Raw genomic sequence first — 7,149 nt, forward strand, 5'->3', positions numbered from 1 at the left:
CCCCCATCGCTAATTACCAATCTTGGCACACCGAACCTAGGAAAGATGACGTTTTTGAAAAGTTTGATAACTACTCGTGTATCGTTTATAGGAGAAGCAATAGCTTCTATCCATTTTGAAACGTAATCGACGGCTACGAGTATATATTGATTTCCAAACGACGACGGAAACGGTCCCATGAAGTCTATTCCCCAGACGTCAAATATTTCTACTTCTAGAATGCCTTTTTGAGGCATTTCATCGCGTCTTGAAATGTTTCCAGTTCGTTGGCATCTATCACAGCTTAGTACAGCAAAATAAACGTCTTTCCACAGGTTGGGCCAGAAGAGTCCAGATTGAAGGATTTTGGCGCAGGTTCTAGATGTGCTATGGTGTCCTCCACACGGTGCAGAATGGCAGTGTGTTATTATGCTTCTTATCTCTTCCTCGGGTACACAACGTCTAAAGATTCCATCGGGGCCTCTTTTGAACAGGAGTGGGTCGTCCCAATAGTAATGTTTTAGGTCATGGAAGAATTTCTTCTTCTGTTGGTAACTTAGATCAGGAGGAAGTACACCAGCAGCTAGGTAGTTTACGAAATCTGCATACCAAGGTGCGTCAGATCGGGCTAAAGCTATTTCTGCTAATTTGTTGGTTTCAGAGTTTGGACGGTACGGTTCGAATTCATTTGCTTCTAATTGGGCGATGAGTCTTTCATAAGGGAAATCATCGTCAATTGGTACTTGTTCGGGTTTCAGATTTTCCAATCGAGAGAGGTGATCTGCTACGACATTTTCAGTGCCTTTCTTATCTTTAATTTCCAGGCCGAACTCTTGCAGTAATAAGATCCATCTCAAAAGTCTTGGTTTAGCGTCCTTTTTGGTTAGGAGGTACCTAATGGCGGCGTGGTCAGTGTATATGATTATTTTGGCTCCTACCAGGTAAGAACGGAATTTGTCTAATGCAAATACGACAGCTAATAATTCTTTTTCTGTCGTGGCATAATTCATCTGAGCTTCGTCTAGGGTTCGACTCGCATAATATATGACATGTAGTTTCTTATCCTTTCTTTGTCCTAGAACGGCTCCTACAGCATAATCACTTGCGTCACACATTATTTCGGAAGGTTCATTCCAGTCGGGAGGTTGCATAATTGGCGCAGAGATTAATGCTCGTTTAAGCGTTTGAAATGCTTCAGTGCATTTATCGGTGAAAATAAAGTCGGCGTCTTTCATGAGTAGTTCAGTTAAGGGTTTGGTTATTTTAGAGAAATCCTTAATGAAGCGTCGGTAAAAACCAGCGTGTCCCAGAAAACTTCTTATTTCTCTAACGGTTTTGGGAGGTTGAAGGTTTTCGATAATTTCGATTTTTGCTTTATCAACTTCGATTCCTCTATCGGATACGATGTGTCCAAGTACAATTCCTTGTCGAACCATGAAATGGCATTTTTCCCAATTAAGGACTAGGTTTACGCTTACGCATCGTTTAAGCACCATTTCAAGGTTTTCTAAACATGTTTCAAAACTTCCTCCACAGACAGAGAAGTCGTCCATAAAGACCTCCATTATTCCATCTAGGAAGTCGGCAAATATTGCCATCATGCATCTTTGGAAGGTCGCGGGTGCATTGCAGAGTCCAAAAGGCATTCGTCTATAAGCGAATGTACCATAAGGACAGGTGAATGTGGTCTTCTCTTGGTCGTCAGGGTGGATAGGAATTTGGAAAAATCCGGAGTATCCATCCAGATAACAAAAATGTGAGTGTTTAGCTAGGCGTTCGAGCATTTGATCTATGAAAGGTAAAGGGAAATGGTCTTTTCGGGTAGCTTTGTTTAGCTTCCTATAGTCAATGCACATTCTCCATCCAGTTTGGGTACGTTGTGCTACGGATTCTCCTTTTGCATTAGTGATTACAGTGACTCCTCCTTTCTTTGGTACGACGTGAACAGGACTAACCCATTTACTATCGGATATAGGATATATTATTCCAGCTTCTAGCAGTTTTTGGATTTCCTTTTTTAACCACATCGCTCATAATAGGATTTATTCGCCTTTGATGTTCCCTAGAGGTTTTACTATCGTCTTCGAGCATAATGCGGTGCATACACAGAGAAGGGCTTATACCTTTCAGATCTGATATGTTGTATCCTAAAGCGGTAGGGTATTTTCTTAGGACATTAAGTAATTTTTCAGTCTCGGTTCGTCCTAAGTTGGCGTTCACTATAACTGGTCGGTTTAGTTCTTCGTCTAGAAATTCGTATCTAAGATCGGTAGGAAGTGTCTTCAGCTCTAAAGCAGGTTTCTTAGGTCCAGGATAGGATCGGGAGTTAAGGCTAAGCATTCACTCAGGTGGTTATCTTGATATTCCTCACGCCAGTTGTCATCTTCAAGAATTGGCGGCATAGGAATTCTTAGGATCTCGGTTTCCTTATTTGGTTCGGATTTTATTTCCTTGACACACTCGTCGATTATGTCAGCAGAACAGCATGTGTCAATTATAGAAGGTGCTTTTAGGAATTGGGAAAGTATAAATTCTATTTTCTCTTCTCCTACTTCGAAAGTAAGCTTTCCTCGCTTTACATCTATAATTGCTCCAGCGGTTGCTAAAAATGGTCTTCCTAATATGATCGGGATGTTAGAATCTTCTTGGATATCCATAATGATGAAGTCAGTTGGGATGTAGAATTGACCTACACGAACAGGGATATTCTCTAACATTCCTATAGGGTATTTAACTGAACGGTCTGCTAGTTGAAGAGACATTCTCGTTGCTTTAAGCTCACCTAGATTGAGTTTCTTACAGGTCGAAAGAGGCATCAAACTAACACTAGCTCCTAGATCGCACAAGGCTTTCTCTATGATGGTTTTTCCAATTACGCAGGGTATAGAGAAACTACCAGGGTCTTTCAGTTTTGGAGGCATGTTATTTTGGATGATAGCGCTACATTCAGCGGTAAGCGTTATAGTTTCGTTATCCTCGAGTTTCTTTTTGTTTGATAAGATTTCTTTTAAGAACTTAGCGTACGAAGGCATCTCAGTTATGGCTTCTGTGAATGGTATGGTTATGTTTAATTGCTTCAGAAGTTCTATAAATCTTTTAAATTGCGCTTCGGTTTTTGATTTAGCTAATCTCTGAGGGTAAGGAATTGGTGGCTTATAAGGCGGTGGTGGAACATAAGGTTTCTCTTTTTCGGGTTCCACTTCGTTATTGTTCTCATCAGTCTTAGCAGTTTGTTCGTCAGTTGTTTTCTTTTGGGTTTCCTTTGGCTCTTGTTGTGACATGGGTACGTTTTGGGTTCTAGGATCTATGGGTCCATCGTAATTCGTTCCACTTCGTAGTGTTATCGCGTTCGCATGCCCTTTAGGATTGGGTTGAGGTTGAGCAGGAAACGTGCCAGCGGGGGCAGCAGTAGGTGCTTGTTGTTGAGCTACTTGTGAGATTTGGGTTTCTAACATTTTGTTATGCGTAGCTAAAGCATCTACTTTGTTCGATAGTTGTTTTAGTTGCTCGCTATTGTGGATGTTTTGATTCAAGAAGTCCTTATTGGTTTGTTGTTGGGAAGCTATGAAGTTCTCCATCATGATTTCTAGATTTGACTTCCTAGGGGTGTTTTGAGCAGCTACAGGCGCTTTTTGGTAGCCAGGTGGTACAGCAGGTGCTTGTCCAGGCGCGTACAACGCATTGTTGTTCTTATAAGAAAAGTTCGGGTGGTTTTTCCATCCAGGGTTGTACGTGTTAGAATAAGGGTTTCCTTGAGCGTAATTTACTTGATCAGATGGGACCCCAGTCAAGAGTTGGCATTCAGCAACTACATGTCCAGTCAATCCACAAATCTCGCAGTTAGGTGTTACAGCGGCAGCGGTGGCTGAAGGAGTGATGGTTAAGTTCTCGATCTTTTGAGTTAAAGCGTCTACTTTAGCGTTAACGCGATCTATACCACTTATTTCGTACATTCCTCCTTTGGTTTGGGCTTTCTCTAGAGCGGCTCGTTCTCCACCCCATTGGTAATGGTTTTGTGCCATGTTCTCTATGAGTTTGTATGCTTCATCATGGGGTTTATCCATTAATGCTCCGCCAGCAGCGGCATCTATAGTCATTTTAGTGTTATATAAGAGACCCCCATAGAAAGTATGGATGATCAGCCATGGTTCGAGTCCATGATGAGGGCATATTCTAAGCATGTCCTTGTAACGTTCCCAAGCTTCGAAAAGCGATTCGTTATCTTTCTGGGTAAATCCGTTGATTTGACCTCTAAGCATAGCAGTTTTGCTAGGCGGAAAATATCTAGCTAAGAATACTCTTTTCAATTCGTCCCATGTAGTTATGGAATTTGAAGGCAGGGATTGAAGCCACGCTCTCGCTCTATCTCTCAAGGAGAAAGGGAAAAGGCGTAATCGAATAGCTTCGGAACTAACGTTGTTGGCTTTGATAGTGTCGGCGTATTGCACGAACACGGATAAATGGAGATTGGGGTCGTCTACAGGGCTTCCAGAGAATTGATTCTGTTGAACAGCTTGGACCAGTGAAGGTTTCAGTTCGAAATTGTTCGCCTCAATCGCAGGTAGTGCGATACTTGAATGCGGTTCAGCGCGCGAAGGAGCGGCATAGTCTCTAAGAGGACGAATAGCAGCCATCTCTAACTTCGGGGTGATTTGATTGATTTGATCAGTAAAAATCAATTCCTGATTAATCGGAATTTCTGCTACTTCGGGAAGATTGCGAGCTCGACGTTTAACGTTAATGAAACGTTCGATCTCGTTAATTCGTTGTATTAAATCTCCTCCTTGTGAACGAGTATTTGGCATACAATCGTTCAGAAAGAAAGGGAAGAATTGTCCTAGTCTCTACGGTGTAACAGTGAGTTACGATATCGACTTAAATAGTCCCCGGCAACGGCGCCAAAAAACTTGATCGCGACTTTACGTGTCTATAAATCTGATAACTGCAAGTGCACAGTCGTGTCGTGTAGTTTTAAAAGATATCGAATCCACAGGGACTATGAATCGATCTACCGTTATCTAAGGTTACTATGTAAAGCTAGGAGTACTAAAATTTTGATTGTTCCTAAGGGAAAGTGATTGTGAGAAAATAAAGAATAATAATAAAAGACAGGTATCAGTATGTATTTCGTTTAACTAAAGGTAATCCGAAGGTCCATTGGCTTTTGCATAATTAAATTAAAAATCTTTACTAATTCCATTGATTAAAAATCCTCGTCTCAAACTTTCGCTCTGTTGATTCAGACTACTATCCTAATCCTAATGTACGCTTTCGCCATCCCATTAGATTTTAGAAGAGATTTTTGGAAACAATGTAATTAATAAAATGCCTATTTTACGAGGTTGTTATCTATTTAAATCTCCTAATCTCAAACTTTCGCTCTGTTGACTCGGAGCAAGCTAATAACCCTAACGTACGCTTTCGCCATCCCGCTCGAGTGTAAAAACAATTTTTGAAAATAAATAAGTTCCAATTAGTTTTAATACGCTTTCGCCATCCTTAAAACTAATGTCCTATGCCTACTATCTGGTTAAAGATCTCAAACTTTCGCTCTATTGATTTTAACCTTTGACCGTCCTAACCCCTCAAACTTTCGCTCTATTGGTTTTAAGACTTACTAAATAAATTAGACATATAAACCAAAAATAAGTGATAATTAACAAAACATAATTAAGCCAATTTATTTCGGATCCCTACGGTTAACTTACTTTACATACCGACACCTTTAGTAATTTAGCCAGACATATTAATATGATTAAACATGCATAAATCGGTTCGGTTCATAATATTAAACATATTAAATGGCATATAATATATCATGCAATGATAATATAAATAAAGGCGGTAAATAAAAACCTGAATTAAAATAAATCTGAATTGAATTGAATCTTGAAGTACTCGAACTTCCACCACAGGTTGGCTGGATCGTTCTTCGGAATTTAAATGGCAGAAAATAAAAACAACGAAATAAAACGATAAATCTAACGTAAGGCTAGATCTACGAAAAGTTCACAACAATTTCCAGTGTAGAAATCGTTGTGAGAAAATAGACGGTTAAATGAAAGCAGAATAAGGAAAAGCGGTTCGCGGTACAATTTCGGCAGCACTTCGTTGGCAGGAAATCGGACCGATTGAAGTGAAGTGACTGGTCCTATTTATAGGAGGGGCTTGCAGTTGCTTTGCGTGAAAAGAGGAACTTCTGCAGACCGGGACGTGGAGACGTGCGTCTCCTATTCTTCAGGGAGACTTGAGACGTGCGTCTCAAGTGGAGAGAATTTAGGGAGGTGGAGACGTGTGTCTCCCTTTTGCTGAGGTGGCAGAGACGTGCGTCTCTGCTTACTTGTGTGGCTTGGGCTGTTCTCCTTCGTGGGCTTGATTGCTTCATTGAGTCTTTGGGCCTCTTTCAGCACACTTGGCCTTTAATTGCACTCCCTTTTCACTTCAGCACCCAATTTACGTCTTTTAGGCATAGAAAAGGGTCGTTTTGGCTCCATTTCTTCTCTTTTTCACAATTCGGCATAGTAAGAGTGTAAAACCTGAAACAAAGCAAAAACACGCGTAATATCGTAATAAATTAAAATAATAAACGGAAAATGCTATAAATATCTATGGATTGTAAGCTAAATATACGATATAAAATCGTGTTATCAGCTAGCAACGAATGGAAATACAATTGAATACACTGCACCCATGATTGTCAATGGGGAGATTGAAGTGCACATTGAGGAACAAGATGTGATTTCAGAGAAAGAGTTCTGGAGAAATGCCCTTATCATGTATGCAACAGGAGAGGAGCTGTCAATGAATGCAGTCAAGAAGTTTATGCTTAACACTTGGAACTTTCTGACACTCCTAGAGTTGTCCTACAATGAAGAAGGTTATTTCTTGATCAGGTTCAAGAATGGTGCAGATAAGACAGAAGTATTAATGAGGGGACCTTACACGATTTATAAGAAACCTGTTCTATTACATGAATGGAGTCCCAAGTTTACGTTGCAAGATGATATACTTAGAGTACTCCCAATTTGGGTGATATTCCCGCAATTACCTTTGGTCTACTAGGGAGACAGGAGTATAGGAAAAATTGCTAGTGCTATTGGGAAGCCACTATTGACTGATGAATGCACAGCTAAGAAACTCAGGGTGTCGTATGCTAGAGTTTTAATTGAA

At 40.5% G+C, this 7,149-nt stretch overlaps 1 non-coding gene across 1 annotated transcript; it reads left to right on the plus strand.

The window, feature by feature from the left end:
• The first annotated feature begins 4,131 nt into the window (after window positions 1-4,131).
• On the plus strand, window positions 4,132-4,238 carry LOC131645370 (small nucleolar RNA R71). Its single transcript, XR_009296998.1, has one exon. It is a non-coding gene; the product is annotated as a small nucleolar RNA R71 (small nucleolar RNA).
• Window positions 4,239-7,149: the final 2,911 nt, after the last annotated feature.

The sequence above is a fragment of the Vicia villosa genome, linkage group LG1 (assembly GCF_029867415.1).
Source record: "Vicia villosa cultivar HV-30 ecotype Madison, WI linkage group LG1, Vvil1.0, whole genome shotgun sequence".
Lineage (NCBI taxonomy): Eukaryota > Viridiplantae > Streptophyta > Magnoliopsida > Fabales > Fabaceae > Vicia > Vicia villosa.